Source organism: Amblyraja radiata, chromosome 6 (genome assembly GCF_010909765.2).
Source record: "Amblyraja radiata isolate CabotCenter1 chromosome 6, sAmbRad1.1.pri, whole genome shotgun sequence".
NCBI lineage: Eukaryota > Metazoa > Chordata > Chondrichthyes > Rajiformes > Rajidae > Amblyraja > Amblyraja radiata.
Genome location: NC_045961.1, coordinates 69,331,630 through 69,350,519, shown reverse-complemented (window position 1 = coordinate 69,350,519; position 18,890 = coordinate 69,331,630).

Below are 18,890 nucleotides of genomic sequence, written 5' to 3'. Positions count from 1 at the left end.
ATAGGTCAGCCAGTAAGCATCTCATGTGGTGTTATGTGGGTTATTCGGTTAGTTTGCATGCAACATCTCTTCAGTGCCAATGGCAGGACATCGATCCAATTCAACTTTGCAGTACACAAATCTTATTTCTATTAACCTTCAATGTTCCATTTATTCATTCCACCATGCCCTGTGACTGCAGGTGTTACACACCCAAATCTGTGTTTTACTCTAAGGGCCTGTAGCGCCAGCTTGACTACTCTCTGAATGAAAACAATCCATTGTCAAAGCCGATTTCTGTAGGTCTACCAAACGTCTAGATTATCTCATTCATCAGAAACTTTACTACAGTCCTTGCACCTAAATCGATCCAAGCTTACCCTAGACGTAATAACAGCTGATCATCCTCCAGATGCTGATCTGGCTACTTCGTCTTCACTTTGATTTCCCTTCTTATGTGCTTGGCATTTAATGACAGCTAGGCTTCATTATTGCCCTTATCTGGTCTGTACTTTACTGCTAACTTTGCATGGGTTCTCCGTTGCTTTTCTCAAAGCCTTTCTGTTTGCCTATTGTTCCAAACATGTGACAGATCCCATGAACATATGCTTAGTCGGTATGAACTTCAGCTTTCTCACCTTCCCTCATGTCACATGCTGCTCTTAAAGCCTTAATTTCTGCCAACTGAGCTAAGCAAGATTGCAGGCAAGCTTCCAATTTAATTACCTTAAAGTCTAATTCAACCCTGCACAATTGCTATTATGATCACTTTAACAAGAAACATCCACAAGCAAAACCTTTTTGTCCCCTTCATTCAAAGGCTCTGACTATAAAACATTTCTAAGACTTGTGTGTCCTTCTTCCTTCATTATTTTCCTTAATGACATCACAATTTCAACATACTTTCCAATCTAATCTGAACTATATCCTGCCATTCCCAAGATCATCATCATCTGTCCTACTGTCTGAGGTTTTGGAAACTTCAAGTATCTCTTCAATTTGATCTTGCGCTATAGCTTTTACTTCTTTAGATGTTACTCGTCCTAAATATTCTACCTGCTGCTGACAAAACAGCAACTTCTTCTGGATACTTTATGACCTCCTATGCCATCTTTTCCAAGATAATTAAAATGTCTCTCTCACATTGCTTCTCACTTGTGGAACAAACCAGCAAATCATCTCACTTGTGGAACAAACCAACAAATCATCCACATACTGTATCGAATACTTTCTAAGGGTACACCTTCCAAATCTGCCTATAACATCTGATTAAAAACCATGGGGCTAGTATTTAAAACCCTACCGCGTCCTAGCCTAGGTGTATTTAATACCTCTTCTTAATGCTCTTACCATAGCTATGTTCACCACTATCTTAATATAATAATAATTATTTCCTGATTACCATACCTGTTCACATCCCCAACACACCTTATCCATTACCTGTCTCCTTACTAGCCTTTTTTGACCTCCACCTTGAGATCCCTCCCTCCCTTGGGGACCCCAGTCCTGTCTGGGCTTATATCCATATTTATTTCACTCCTGTTAGGGCATTTTGAGGAAACACTCCTCCAAAGACATTTATTATTGTCATGGAATTCTCTGGCACCCGTTTGGCTCTGTCATCACTTATTTCAATCTTTTCAACCAGGTCTGTTGTTATTGACAACATTGTCTTTCTTTTTTCACGCTCTTTCTTTTTGAGCTCTTCAAGTTACATTTGCATCATCTTTCTCTGCACCTCTTCCTGCTGGTCTGCAAGTCTTTTTCCTATCTTTGCGATATTCCTCGACCTCATTGACGAAATGATCGCTGAATCGGGGGTGGGAAATAGATGACAATCCCACCACCTTCTCCAATCTAGACTGGACTTTAGGAGGATGACATCCACCACAGCAGGTTCTCCAGATATGCTGCTGGATTATTTGCCTCTCCCAGTGGATCTCTCCTTTATTCCTTGGGGTCCACCTTAAGTGGGTAACATTGTCTGAGGGCCTGCCATACCCTCTGCCTGACTGTGTCAAACAGCATGCCATTGTTTATTACATTGTTCACAGCATTTTTTTACCAGCCATCTTCAGGTGTTCTGTCAGTTTAGTGGTTCCTATCATTTTCACCAACAATGCCTTCAAATCTCCCATAGCCAATAATCATCCCACGTTCTCCTCCTCCAAAGCCTCAATCCATTTCCTGCCCCATCATGAATATTGGATAAGGGATTTTTTTTAGCCCTCTCAGTTTATGGGTGCCACAAAGGATAATCTGTGTCTGTCCTGCTCTTTTCTTTTTAAAGCAGTCTCATCAATTTATCCCTCTGCTTCCCACTTTAATCCTTTCTGGTATGCCTTCTTTCTTATTCTAAACTCAATTTCTTACTTCTCAGATAGTCTAGCCTCCTTTGCAAATTCATTCACCTTTCTTTTAAAATCTTCCACTGACTCCTCCTGATTTATTACTTTCACACCTGTCGTTTCCTACTTCTGTTACCTCCTTACTGCCTCTCTCTCCTTTCTATCTAAACTGCCTAAGTGCATCTAAATCCTTTCCTTTCTGCTTTTCCCACCTTTCCAACTTATCTGTGGGCATATAATTCATAATTAACACTTCCATCTTGTCACACATTTTTCTTGAAAGTGCCTTCCTTGGGCTACTTCCTCACAACTTTTTCTTAAAATCTCAGCAAACAATCATTACCCTTCTCCAACCAGAATGTTTATCTACACAAACCATAAAAGCTGGTCATGTTTCAGCAATTAACTTATTTCCAATTATTTCAATCCATTCTGACCGCTATTTTAAATTTCCAATTCCTAGTACTAGTAACAATTTTCCAAATTAACTTTACTGAAAAGAAATCTAAAAGAAACATCAGAAAAACCAAGCAACCTACATTTTTCAACTTTTCCCTTTTAAGTTGCGATGATACAAAGCGTTAATCATTACCTTACAACTGTTCGTAACCTCCCCATTGCTTAAAATTTCTTAAAGAGACACACACCTACCCTTACAATATGTGGTCTACAACAAACAAAAGACTTATCACATATATGAACTTCCTCATTCATTCAAAACCGGTTTTTACACACAAATCACATTCGTCCCATTCTTACTTCGAAGATATTATGTAATTTTCTACACGGATTAAGTTTCAAAATTAACATTTATATAATTCTTATCTCCCTTTTAAGTTAAAGTAGAATGGTCTATTCCACTATCAGTCAGGTTCCTGAGCGCTGTAATTGGACATTGATTCAAATCATGATTAGTCAGACTCACCGTCACTCAAATTCTAACCACACCCCACTAAGATCACAATCAATCAAAATCCTAGTCACTCAACATCTGACCAGAACCCACTTCCATTAATCTCCAAACAAAGGAAGCACATTGGGTCTTGTCCTGAATATTCTTCCTGAGAGGCCAAGCAGCAGAAAGAATGCAGCAAATTTATCTCCACAAACAGTTAAGAAACTCAGTCCTTACACCTCCTCCGTCCTTGTAGTCACTTAATACCTTATTATATTGCTATATGACCTTAATATATTACCTATTCTTATTGCTATATAACCTTACACTATTCTGCAATAAATTATCACTGTGTACATTGTTTCCATTACCTACTTACCTTAAATTCGTATTTTGCCCGTACAAACCTCAGTCACCCAAGTCGTTATCCACAAAATACTTTATTCTGCCTGTACAAACCCCTGACCTCTCAGGGTGGTATCCACAGAATACTTGCCTCATCCGTGCAACCCCTGGCCTCTCAGGGTGGTATCCACGAGGTTTTAATCCTTGCTTCGTCCATGCAACCCCTGACCTCTCAGGGTGGTATCCATGAGGTTTTAATACTTGCCTCATCCGTGCAACCCCTGACCTCTCAGGGTGGTATCCACGAGGTTTTAATACTCTTAATAATATCACATACTGCAATGCTGTACTTTCTTATCACAAATATTATTACTCACCACACAGCGCAGCCTTCTCGGACAATCCCCTGGGCCTCCTTTTTAGAACAATTTAGTGCCAGATTCTTGGGTCAAGAGACCTTCTAACTACCTAGGCACTATTGTGTCCCCAATGGCTTCCCATGTTCAACAGGTTATTAGTCCAAATGAAGCGGAAAACCACATAATTTTGCTGGGTGGCCAACCTTTTCCTGTTGTCCCTAGAAGCCACAGAAGGGGCTGGGAAGCGCCCTGGGCTGTTTGTCTTTTAATTAACAGTCTCTTACCGACCCTGCCGCAGCGCCAATTTTGTCGTGGTTTTAAGACTCGAAGGTGGATAAGATGACACAAACACGGCGAATTCTTCAAGAAGACGAAAAGCCTTTATTTGCAAATATCAGCTTGGAACATTCAGAGATGACACCACCTGACCGTTCTCTAATTGCTCACTGCTCCACAGAAACAGGCAGCTCTTTATTACAGTCTTTCCGCCTTATCTCTGTTACATTATCTTTCATGCTGTAAGATAATTTCGCATCAATCTGTCTTTGACTCTAGAATTCTCTGTCTCACCACCATTAACTTCCATCCTTGGTTCAGTCTTTACATTTCCCCTCATATCTCTTCCTCTGTCGGCAGCCCTCAAATTCCAAACTATTGCTTTTAATCTCCCAGCTATGTTTTAGCCAAGGTTATAAACACCATTTTAGTTTATGTTTAATACAAGGATATAAATGTATTTATTAAAAATACAAAGGTGCAAAAGTAGAAATAAGTAACTTGTTTATAACTTAAAGTAACTTGTTTATAACTTCCATAGGACTTAACACAACCTAAATCTTAACTTTTAATTCTTAATATTCTCTAAGTTTATTTACATACATAGAATATTTACAAAATCCAGATCCTATGACAATAGGAAAAGCTACATATTTACAATTTTTAAAATGATTTAAAGCACTAGTGCACAGTTCACGAACACTTGATTTCGAAGCCACGTCACACTGTTATCACGCAGTGAACCTCTCCCTCTGATACCAAAGAATTTCCCCTTACTAGTTTTATTTTTGCTGAGGTTTACTCAATAAATGACATTTTCCTCCCGAATGTTACTATCCCTCTGTTAAGACTGGACCTCTCTAGGGGGACCTCTATCCCTCCTCTCTAAGTTCGACAGAATTAGGGGTACCCTTCGCTATTCGGATTACTTTTCATCAAGTAAATCAGGTTCCCGTCTCTCAGGTACTCTTCGCTATCAAGTACTAGTCAACAATCGACCAGCGGGTTACTATTCACTGTTGATCAGCCACTATTCTGAATCAATCACGGACATGCACCAACTCTGTGGAATTCTCTGCTCAGAGGGTGGTGGAGGTAGGTTCTCTGGATGCTTTCAAGAGAGAGCTAGATAGGGCTCTTAAAAATAGTGGAGTCAGGGGATATGGGGAGAAGGCAGGAACGGGGTACTGATTGGGGATGATCAGCCATGATCACATTGAATGGCGGTGCTGGCTCGAAGGGCCGAATGGTCTACTCCTGCACCTATTGTCTATTGTCTATTAACTCCGAAGTTCTATATACAGGAATTCGAATTCCCCCTTACTGGCAGAACTTCAATATGAAATTCAGTATTGGAAAATTTGGCTTTGCAAATATAGAGTCAAACTCAAACTCCTAATGTTAGTGCATATCTCTTCTGCTACGAGGGTTCTCAAATCAAACTAAAATTGCCCAGTTGAATACTTGAACAGACTGGAGTATTCCGGCCAATCTATACTCTGTCCATCCAAGCCCAGTACCTTTACGAGGTTCTTTGTCCATCACTTCAGGGAGAGACTCAGATACCTTCACACAAACACTCCTCTCTGCTGCGCACCGAGGATTCAGCACCTAGCCGCATCGTGCTGTGAGTTATCGATGCCGATTTTCAGAGCGCACCTTTCAATTTGCTCTCCCGGCAAAGATCCGATCAAAGGCAAGACCTGTATTTTAATACCCCACCAATTTGGATACCAAATCTAACCCTGGGCCACTCCTCGCCCGATGAAGCGCGTTTGGCTCTTGTTAAAGCAGCTGCAGTCTGCCAACTACGACCAAAGTTTTGGGCCTCTAATGCAGGAAAGGGCCTCTATCCCAACCCCAGCAGGGCCCCTAACCCAAAGGCGTGCTAATCACTCCCCATTCTTGCTAGACTTTCCCATCTGTTCTAATGATCTCGAATAGACCCTTTCCCAAGCCCGCAAATGATCGATCTGCTCCGACTAACGAAGTGCCGAAAATCAATGCGAGAATCTCACCGTGGACCCGATTTTTGCATTCACAATCGAAACAGCTCAACACCCTTGATCACAAACTTGTGTTTGGGGGTCTTTTGAGATCCCGGACGAGCCCCCAATGTAAATGGCTCGTTTCTAAGCTTCCCCCCAGTCTAGTTTCAGTAAAAACTTGAAACAACTAATTTTGATTTTAACAAAAGTGCATTACAATTCAACTACTGTACCTATCCCACCGCGGGTTCGATCCTCGTATCTGCCTGTTCAAGCCCTCTAAGCCTCGCTCACACAGAGACACTCCAGAAGTTCACTCAGTCCCAATCGTTCTCCCAGAAGATCGATGCTGGACCTTGTGATAGCGGACTTTTATATGTTCCGGGACCTCGAGGGGCCGAACCACATGGGGGTGGTCTCTTAATAATCCAATTACAGATATCGATTAACCCCATACATAACAGACATTTCGCATACAGACATACATTGTATAAGAAAAAATGTTGTTTACAATGCTTTTGCAGCGATCCAATAGAAATTATGCATTTGAGGTTAGTTGTTAAAACCGCTTTACATGTTATCAATTTAAGAGAAACAGGGAGAGCACCTGGACCCATTACCATCCTGCATATCAGTCTGAGCCTAGACTAGCTGGCGCCAATCAAAGCCTGTAAGGTTCAACTGGTAAGGGTTAAGCAATTCGTACAAGTGCAGGGATCCTCCATGTTACGGTGTCTTTAATTTATCCAACATTAACAGGAGGAGGAAAGAGGAAAGAAGAGGGTGAAGGGGTGAGAAATGAAGCTCAACGGGTCCCACTTGATCTAGTTTATTAAAAAATCCTGGTTTTCACTGTAATCTGTTATTTTTTATTTTGTGTCAGTTTTCTTGGGGTTACAGGAGAGCTAATAATGAAAACCTGGTCACCATTTGAGGGCTTTAGTCAAAATCATTCATTATGTTTCTTTTGTGGTCTCCCATTGAGTTGAAATATATTGTTGCAACAATATTCATTGAAATACCTGAAGGTATTTGAAGGGAATGTTGTAAAAGGAGAACATTTCTTGCAGGTATCTGCATTAAATCAGCCCTGTTTTATTTGTGGTGCAGTAGGTGCTGAAACTGACAAAGATTGTTATGCTACTAACAATTGGAAAGCCAACATGATTCCTTAGCTATGTAACCTTGTCAAAAATCTTTGTGAATATAAACACCTTAACACACTCCTGCTTTCAGCTGCTCATTCTGTTCCATGAAGTTTTGAATGCAAGAGGCTGTTGAAAGATCAGGGGGTATGATACATACAGTTCCCTGCTTTGTAAACATGATGCACTAGATCTGATCGTGAAGATAAGGGAGAAGGATATTGAGGTACAATCTACCTGTCAGTATTCTTTGCCGATTCATCCATCATCACAATAACAGATTAAGACACCGTGGTCATCCATGTGATTCATAGTGATATAAAGAAAATCATTGATTTTTAATGTTTACATTCAAAAGATAAAGTAATATTGATATTGTTCCTTTAATGTGGAGAAAGATTCCCAGAATTCATCAGATGAGCATTGCACCAAGAGATGACCAAACATTTAGGAGGCTTTATCGAGCATCTTCAAGCATGGATTTGAGTATAGGATTAGGGAGGTTCTACTGCAGTTGTACAAGGTATTGGTGAGACCACACCTGGAGTATTGCGTACAGTTTTGGTCTCCAAATCTGAGGAATGACATTATTGCCATAGAGGGAGTACAGAGAAGGTTCACCAGACTGATTCCTGGGATGTCAAGACTTTCATATGAAGAAAGACTGGATAGACTCGGCTTGTACTCGCTAGAATTTAGAAGATTGAGGGGGGATCTTATAGAAACTTACAAAATTCTTAAGGGGTTGGACAGGCTAGATGCAGGAAGATTGTTCCCGATGTTGGGGAAGCCCAGGACAAGGGGTCACAGTATAAGGATAAAGGGGAAATCCTTTAGGACCGAGATGAGAAAAACATTTTTCACACAGAGAGTTGTGAATCTCTGGAACTCTATGCCACAGAAGGTAGTTGAGGCCAGTTCGTTGGCTATATTTAAGAGGGAGTTAGATGTGGCCCTTGTGGCTAAAGGGATCAGGGGGTATGGAGAGAAGGCAGGTACAGGATACTGAGTTGTATTGTATTGTATTGTATTGTATTTTAATGACCACACAGCCAGGCTGGTGGAATTTGTTATCAGTACAGCTCGATACAGGTTCCAACATTTCATCAAACATTAAACTTGTAACATAGATATACATACAAACAGACACATTTCATAATACATAAGGGCCATAGATGATCAGCCATGATCATATTGAATGGCGGTGCAGGCTCGAAGGGCCGAATGGCCTACTCCTGCATCTATTTTCTATGTTTCTATGTTTCTATCTTAAGGGAGAACAGTGATATAGTGAGGCAGAGAGGCTTATTGAGAGAATTATAAAGCTGAGAGCCTGAGCAGTTTAATGTGTGTCTATAAAAAAGTAACAACGATTAGCGGTGATGCACTCAAGGCCAGAAATCAAAGAATGTAAAGGTTGTGGCGAATCTTTGGAGGATGCTGGAGAATGCGAGAAGATGGCCATGAAGGGATATGAACATATAACAGTACAACAAAGGAACAGGCCCTTGAACTCACAATGTCTGTGCCAAACATGATGCCAGAACTAATTCTTATCTGCCTGCACATAATCCATAATCTCTCCATTCCTTGCATAGCGATGTGCCGATCCTAAAATTCTCTTAAATGTCACTATAATTTCTAACTCCACCACCACCCCTGGCAATGCGTTCCAGGCATGCACCACCATCTGAGTAAAAAAACTTGCCCACACAGCTACTTTAAACTTTGTCCCTCTCACCTTAAAGCTAAACAATGAGAGTGTCCAACCTCTCCCTAGGAGCTAACACCTCCTAATCCTGGCATCATTCTAGTAAACCACCTCTGTGTTCAAGCTTCATCATGACTTCCTGTCTCTTATACGTAATGCCCTAATGTAAGGCAAGCATGCCATATGCCACCCTTGCCACTCTATCTACTTATGTTCCTCCTTTCAGTGAGTTATGGACTTGGAGTAATTGAAATGATGCCCAACCCCGAGTTAATGTAACATATCAAACAGATGGATAGATCTATGGTGTTCAGGTCTAGCGATACAAGTCTAGGTACGACTTCAAAGGCCATACAGAATGTGAAGAGACACATTCGGTCTAAACTGGAAGAGCAGACAGACACTCAGCTATTGTGCAAACCATCACTACCTGTGAGGTGAAACCAAGCAGCTCGAGAAGTAGTAGCACATCCCTCCCAGATGAATTCTATGCTTGTTTATGCTTGCTTTGAGAGGGAGAACAAGGATGTAATTTCATGAGTGTTCACAGTCTCTGTTGACACTGTGATCGCAAAAGATTCTTCTCAAGGATGAGCCTTCAGAAACTGTTGATGGTGTACCTGGCCATGTCCATCCCCTCTAACTTATTCTTTGGAGAGATGCACCAGTTTTAAGTTCCTGGGTGTGCACATCTCTGCAGATTTATCTGGGTCCAGCACATTGAAATACAGGAAGCACTTCATCAAGGCAGCAACTGATATCATCAAAGACTCGCACCATTCTAGTCATGCTCTCATCTCTCTGATATCATCGGGAAAAAGGGACAGGAGCCCGAGAACAATAACCTCCAGGTTCGAGAAGCTATTTCTCATTAAGAATTATGTAATTTGTATAAGGTTGTACTGCATATTTCAGCTTATGGTCTGATTTACCTAATATAACTGATATTACTGATGTATTCTTGTTTATTCTATATTTATTTGTTGTGTTGTTGCATTACTGTGCCTGTAAAGCTGCAGCAAGTAAAAATGTCTTTGTCAGGTCCAAGTGCATACAGAAAATTAAATAGTTTTGATTTGATAGGGCTTAATGCAAGTTAATAAATAGGCAGAACATTTTAGATGAGCTCAGGGTTACAAGGATCAAAGCCAAAAAGCTGGCACAGAGTGTATGGGAGAATTCAAGTCAGGGGTTAACAATGAGGGTTTTTAAAGCAGTTGAAGTGAAATTAGGTACGTTAAGGCCAATCCAGATCTTCTGTTGCAGCTGATCTCTGCAAATCACCAAAGGCCCAGTCTATCAAAGAAGAGATTTTTTTGGTACATTGAAAATGAATAAATTTATTTGAACTTACCTTCCATCATGAACAAAACTCTTCATTAAATAGATATTATCTGGTAACTCTTTATATGCATAAATTATTAACAGAATCCTTCACCATATGCAGAAATATTAGATATGACAGTGGTAAATGCAACTGTTATCAGGCAACTGAATCATCCTTTCATCAACTAGAGAGCAGTTCTGACCTGCCCTCTACCTCATTGGAGTCCCTCGTACTATCTTAAATCTGATTTTACTCGACTTTATCTTGCATTAAACATTATTTCCTTTATCCTGTACCTGTACACTATGCATGGCTTGATTGTAATCATGTAGTCTTTCCACTGATTGGATAAAAGGTTTTTCACTGTAGCTTGGTACATATGACAATAAACTAACTAAGAAAAACTAGAAATAAATAATGGGTAAGATGAAGAAATAAAGAATAGTTGCATATATGTTTTGAAAAAAACAACTACAAACAGGAAAGAAGATGGCAGAGCGGTCGGGGAAGAGTTTGATACAGCAAGAACAAGGTTTCTGGATGAAGTGTAGTTGAGAATTTGGAGATAAATGTAGGAAGATATTTCAGATCAGAAGTGTATAGTGGGTGTTTATGAGGAAGGAGAAGCCAACATGTGGAGAATAGCCATTACGAGACCAGCCTGGTGGTTGGGATGGAAGACAAATTAACAGCTGTCAATAGCCAGGTCGCAGGAGAAATGCCGTGGAAGTCAGCAGAGAAATCGCAGCAAGTTAGACAACACCTGTGGAGACAGAAACAGTTTCAGTTTTGACACAAGGTCACGGAATCAGAGCATTAATTGTTTTTCTCTCCACAGATTTTCAGGGTGGCACAGTGGCGCAACGGTAGATTTGCTGCCATAGAGCGCCAGAGATCCAGGTTTGAGTCTGACCACATGCCCTGCCTGTATGGATTTTGTACATTCTCCCTGTGACTGCGTGTGTTTTCTCTGGGTGCTCCGGTTTCCTCCACACTCCAAAGGCATTCAGGTTTGGAGATTAATTGGCTTTGGTAAGTTGTAAAATTGTTTCTAGTGTGTGTAGGTTAGTGTATGGGTTGATTGCTGGTGGGACAACATGCCTGTTTCCACACTTTATCTCTAAAGTCTAACAATGCTGCCATACGTGATAATTTTTTTTGCAATCATTTTCTGATTTTTTTTATGTAAACAGTTTATTTTTCCTCCATATATGCACCTACCATTGATCATGTAATGTAAGTATAAGAATGTTATGATATTAATGCTGAGTTCCATTCTGCTTTCACTAAACAAGGCAATTGGTAGGATGCAAGGACAGAAAGGACATGGAACAGTACAGCACAGGACCAGGCACTTTGTCCCATAAAGTCTGTGCAAACATGATGCAAACCTCTCTTATCTGCCTGCACAGAATCCATATTCCTCCATATCCATGTGCCTATCCAAAAGTATTTTAAATGCCACAGTCATATTTTCCTTTGTCACCATCCACAGCAGCACGTTCCTGCAACTGATTATTCTTTGTGTAAAAATATTTCCCCGCTCATCTCCTTTAAACCTTTCCCCTCTTACCCTAAAGCTATGCCATCTCATTTTTGATATTTGCATTCTTGGAAAAAGGTTCTGATACTAACCTATCTATGCCTCACATAATTGTGTATACTTCTTTCAGGGCTCCCTCAACCTCCAGTGCTCCAGTGGAGGCAATGAGGGGATTGTGTTAGGAAGTTGAACTGGGCATACTTCCTGCTTGTATTCCAACTAAAGATGAATTCTACAACCTTTTTCCAACAGACTATTGTTTGGGATTGACTTTCCATTATTCCAATGAGATACCTGATGCAACTTTTTTCCTAAATAGAATAGCCTCAAAAAGAAGACATTAAATTAGACAGACACCCACTGTGTATAACTAGGTGATTGTTGAAATATATCCTCAGTTATTAGTGCAGAATGTATAATATAATAGTGGTTGCATGTAATATTCAATTTACGCCATTCAGATCTATTGAAGTCAATGTGCAGCCGCTATTTTGTTTGTGACAGAGCATGAATTTCCATTGCAGATGCAGACATGTGTGTTGCTAATATAAAACAATTACCTATACTTAAATAATTAATTGGAAGTATATTTTTAGCAAGCCTCTAGATAAAGATCTTCTTTGTAATTCCTTGTATTTGAAAAGGTCATCTTCTGCATTCAAACACTTGAAATGTAACATGTTGATGAAAATAAATTATTCCTGTCAGAGTAAAAGATCAAGCAATAAAAGCAGGAAAATACATTTTCACATTTTTGTGCAATGCCTGCAAATTGTACTCGAGGGAAAATGCGACTTAATTAGTTAGCTCTCAAAGTGTTCAGACTTGTGACTTCTTCCACTTTAACTTAAAATCTGCCTACAAAACTTATAGTTCAGAAATGATTTAAATTAAAAGTAAAATAACAAACTACAGTTGTATCACTATACACTATTATCCTGATAGCATCATTTTGTGTTGACAAACACAAGTAAACACTCACAATTGAGCAGCTTGTTTATGAACGCATGATTCTGAAAGCAAATATGTTTTCTTGTGGTAATACACTCGCTAGAGGGAGTTGACTACAATTTAATCACAGCACTTCTCAATGGAACCTTGTCTCATAAAAAAACAGCGTGGCTGTTTTTCTCGATCTTTCTTCAGTGTGGACAATCTGAATGAATTAACCTTTTATAGATTATTTAAAGATTTGGGGAAAGATTGAGTTGAGTTTAGTTAATTGTCACGTGTACCGAGGTTCAGTGAAAAGCTTTTGTTGCGTGCTAACCAGTCAGCGGAAAGACAATACATGATTACAATCACGCCTTCCACAGTGCACAGATAGATAATACAGGGAATAATGTGAAAGATAATTGATTGCATGAGAAATGTAGCAGAGTTGAAGACATAAACAGAGGTCATCTCAACACAGTGCATTCATGCAGTGATGTTCCATCTTATGTTGAAGCAGGTGATGAAAAATGGATAGTTACCTTGTAAAATGATCACTTGCAGAAAGGAAAACAGGGCCCTGTATATGCTCATTCTGCACTTCACCAGAGCAATTTTGATATGTATGACATTTAAAATACGAATTAAAATTTTGAAGAAAATAAAGTGTGTGGAGTAACCTTTTATTTAATGCATTCTTTTGAAGATTTCCTCTGAACATAGGGTTGTTAGAAATACCCGAAGAGCATGTTTTTCTTCTGTTGCCAATTTCAGGTGGAGTTTTTATATCTCCCCTTTAGGAAATGGAGAATAAAAGAGATATTTCTGTTTTGTTCACAGAAAAGGTTCATGGACTGCAAGTGGTAGCAAGTCAACACATGGACTCTTCTTAAACACAAATGTCACCCTTAAAATGACAGCAATAAATAATGTGGTGTTGTGCCAAAGAAAACAGCAAAGCTGCGATTGAATGGTGCCCATCCATCAAAATTAATACTGTCTGTCCAGGCTCAACTAGTGTAGCCCCATTTCATTCCACATGACGATTTTGTTCATTAAAAGAAAACAAAAATGGAAAGGATGTTGTAAAGCAGAACAAACACTTCAACCTTAAAGTCATTTTTGCTTTTGTACAAAGTATAAAAAAAAAAAAAAACACATCCATTGTATATTCATGTGCGGAAAGGAAGTCAAAAGTTGTTCATAGTAAAAGCAAAAATATTGTGAAACCACATATATAGAATAAAAAACAGAAATCCTCAGCAGAGCAGGCAGCATTTGTGGAAAGAGAAAGGAAGTTGATGTTTTAAGTCAATTACCTTTCATCAAAACACTAATGTGTGTATTTAAGTTACATCCAGTTGTAAGGATTTAATATTCCAAAAGCTTACACGGAGGCTCAGTGGCGCAACGGTAGAGTTGCTGCCTTACAGCGCCTACAGTGCCAGAGACCTGGGTTTGATCCAAACAACGGGTGTGTCTTTATGGAGTTTGTACGTTCTCCCCATTACCGTGTGGGTTTTCTCCGAGATCTTCTATTTCCTCCCACACTCCAAAGACGTACAGGTTTGTAGGTTAATAATAATAATAATAATAATAATATATCTTTTATTGTCATTGCACGTCAGTGCAACGAGATTTAGTGTGCAGCTCCACTGATGTACAAGAAAGGTAAATAAATACAATACATAAATAAACAAGCTGAATTGATTGACGTGACCATCTGAGGGAGAATGTCCAAAGGGGGTGGGTGGGGGGGGCACTCATTAGGGCCGGTTCAGAGCCGCTATAGCTCTTGGGATAAAACTGTTCCTGAGTCTGGAGGTTCGGGCGTAGAAGGCCTTGTAACGTCTGCCGGAGGGAAGTAGTTGAAACAGACTGTGGCAGGGGTGTGATGAGTCCTTATGGATGCTGAGGGCCTTCCTGAGGCACCGCGTGTGGTAGATGCCCTCCAAGGCTGGTAGCTCTGTCCCGATGATCCGCTGCGCTCTGTTGACGACGCACTGAAGAGCTCTCCTCTCCGCCTCCGTGCAGCTGAGATACCACACAGAGATGCCATACGTTAGTATGCTCTCTGTGGTGCAGCAGTAGAACGTTGTCAGCAGCTGTTGGGGCAGACCAGTCTTTTTTAATGTCCTCAGGAAGAACAGTCGTTGCTGTGCCTTCTTGACCAGCGCGGCGGTGTTTGTGGACCATGTGAGGTCTTCTGAAATGTGAGTGCCCAGAAACTTGAAGCTGGACACTCTCTCCACACTTTCCCCATAAATGGAGATTGGGGCGTATTCTCCAGAATGGGACCTCCTGAAGTCAATAATTGGCTTGATATCAATGTAAATGTACCCCTAGAGTGTGTAGGATAGTGTTAACATGCAGGGATGCGAGTCGGTACGGACTCGGTGTGCTGAAGTGCCTGTTTCTGCGCTGTATCTCTAAACCAAATTAAACTTATAACGTGAAACTTTACTTCCAAAATGTAAATGGATATAGATAAGAAGTAAGCTGTGATTGATGAGTTAGAAAAAGAGACTTTCACAGAGTAAAGAACAGAGGTGTCTTGGAGATGATATTGTTTAAAGTAGATGAAAGGTTTTTATCTGCCTTGACATTTGGGAAAGAACTTCAGTCATTGATTAACTCATATCATAGATAGTTCAAAAAATGATTCAACTCATTCAATACAGTAAAACAGTGAACACTGCGGAAACATTTGTTTGTTTAAATTTCCTAAACATTTAAAGGCTTTTAAAGACTCCAAGTACTGGAACATGGCTTGGATAGAGTGGATGTGGAGAGGATGTTTCCACTAGTGGGAGCGTCTAGTACCAGAGGTCATAGCCTCAGAATGAAAGGGTGTTCCTTTAGGAAGGAGACGAGGAGGAATTTCTTTAGTCAGAGTGCTGTGAATCTGCGAAATTATTCGCCACAGAAGGCTGTGGAGGCCAAGTCAATGGATATTTTTAAGGCTAAGAAAGATATATTCTTGATTAGTATGGGTGTCAAGGGTTATGGGGAGGTGGGAGACTGGTGTTAGGATGGAGACATAGATCAGCCATGATTGGATGGTGAAATAGATTTGATGGGCCAAATGGCCTAATTCTGCTTCTATCACTTATGAGTATGGCAAACATCTAGCCACTAACTCATTGAAAACCATAAGATCTTTTTACCTGCAATATATAAAAGTTGATGGAATTGGAAAAGCATCACATCAGGTGACAATCACAACATGCGGTGCATTCTCAGTACAAGATTATTCTTCTCCAATTTAAAGACAATTAGATAGCCCCATTTTTTCTTTTTAGGTAATTACACAGAGGCGTGACTGACTTTCTTACACTAGCACTATAGTTTTCTGGGTTCTGAGGAGGCCAATGTGGGCACTTTAGACTCTTCTACAGATGGGTCAACTATCTGATGGAACAGATAGGTCGGTCATTTGTGAGTTAGTGCACTCATTGGCTTCCATGCTGGGCTTGTGTGCTCTGGACTTTTGGCCTCAGCATCTTAGTGTCATCCTAAATGCTCCTCCATTTTGAGAGGCAGGCTTTTCCTAGAGTCAATGGGTCGTTGGTGATATTGTATTATTTACAGGAAGTTTTGAGAACATTGTTGAAGCCATTCCTATCATCGTTGTAGGGTACACAAAATAAATGTTGGCTCGGAGGAAATGCGGATAGTTGTTCACTTATTAGGCTGTGGGCCGAGCATCAAAAATGTGTCTAGAAATCAGTTTTCGTGACCCAAGTCACCAAACTACATGAAATGTTCCACAGATTTAGATGAAATATAATTGAGAAGGAAGTCATAACTCGTCATTGCCGAAAGTTGCACATTAATTAATTAAACTAATTAGAAAATGAGATTGGGAAAGTAAGCACCATCTAGTGGCCAATGCCCATATTACAAGATGGGCAGCCTATTTCCGTGTTGCAGTCCATTTAAACTATATATCATTATACTTATATATATTCCAGATAGTAATATAGGTATAATAATATTATATTTAAGTATAATAATATTATATTATATATTATTATACCTATATATATTCCAGATAGTAATATAGGTATAATAATATAATATATATATAATAATATAATATATTATTATACCTATGTATATTCCAGATAGTAATATAGGTATAATAATATAATATATTATTTTAAAAAACATGATATAAATAACACTTGGAACATTGTGTGCAGTTCTGGTCACTGCACTATAAGAAATATATGACAGCATTGGAGAGCATGCAGAGTAAAGAAGATTCATTTGTGGACATTAGACACAAAGTTCTGGAGTAACTCAGCGGGTCAGGCATATAATATATTATTATACCTATATATATTCCAGATAGATATATTCCTTCGTTTTCCTGGAAACGGCCGCAACGGACGGCACTATGTACAACCCCCCCCCCCCTCCGCCCGCGGAGAAGTCCTGCGGCTCCGCGTTTGCGAATCGGCCGCTTTTTAATTGAGACCGCGGCTTCACTATGTTAAATACATAGGCCCCGCGATTGGAGCACCTTTTCCCGGTAAGTTATCGCAGGCAGCTCCGAGATTAGATGATTAAGACTTATTACTCTGCAACAAGCTGGCATTAGTGAAATGTTTAATTTACCTTGTTATTGATACATATAGTTTAGGCCCTCAACTTCATGAATGAATGAGTGAATGAATGAATGAATGAAGGAATGAATGAGTGAATGAATGAATGAATGAATGAATGAGTGAATGAGTGATTGAATGAATGTACAGCCTCCATATCTAATTTTTTCACATTATAAAGGGTGCAATTAAATTAATTAAAGTCCATACAGATTAATTTTCATAAATTCAGACTTTGGATCTTACCTTTCAATTTGTTGATTCACAAAGTTTGACTGCAGCACCTCAGCTGCGACTTTGCTTTCAAGACTTTCTTCCACTTCTATCCACTTAGCTGCACATTTTTCAGACTTCTTAATGCTTTTCTCGTTCGAGCCATATGCCTGTGGCAACACCTGGTTCAGAGTTGCAATATTCCTCCCACTCGGATGAGGGGAGTGTCGGAGATCAGTTTGGAGCTGACTCCGAATATGAGGATGTGCCTGAGACCCATGCTTTAATGCATGATATGCGGGAGTCGCATAAGGAAGAGCTGTCTACTCTTGCCTCTAAATTTGCTGTTCCCTCGGGGACGGGCAAGCCACTACAAGAGGAGTTGGCCAGCAGCATCAGCTATCTAACCTGACGCCAGCTGAAGGAAAATGTTATAGAAACATAGAAACATTATGCTGGAAACAACTGGGAGATATCACAGTCCAGGAAATTGCAAAACCTTTGGATGTTCCCATAGTCAATGCTACCATTTGGGAAAACATTGGGAGCAGAACAAGGTCCAGAGAGATGAAATTACAGCGGATCCTGAGGCTATTCAGCAGGTATTACTGCCTTTGCTAGGTCAGTGTATGAGGTCAGTGTATGAGGTTCAGCTGTCGGACGCACAGCAGGATTCGATGGCACTGTTGTGCAATGCTCATTTCGAGATTAACTACTTCTGTAAAGGGCATTAAACTGGAATTAAGCCCCAAATTTGCACATTTATGTAGGTCCAGCAATGTTCAGCCTGCTAAATTTCTCTTCGGAGAAGATTTTGGTAAGCAAGTCAAGGACTTGCAGGAGGAATTAAAGGCTGCTGGCATGGTCAAGGCATCCTATATGGGTAAGACTCCTCTATTCCAGAGATATCATCCCTATGTCACAACCAGCAGGAATCGGTTCTCTGAGGCTGGCGAGAATTTCAGATCTGCTCAATTTTGACCCAGTCACAGGTCTTTTTTAGGCCAAGACCCAACTCGTCCATCGTGGAAGATGTGGCAGCCTCAGTTTCCAGTGGCTCAAACTTTCAGAGCAAAGGGAAAGAGACCGAACAAAAATTAGGGTCTGCTGGCCCTGGCGTTAAACTGCCTATGACATTTAAGGTAGGTGGATGTGCATCCATCAGTCACATCAGTCATGGGGTGTGCGGAGGAATTACAAGTCGGTGGCAGGTTACAT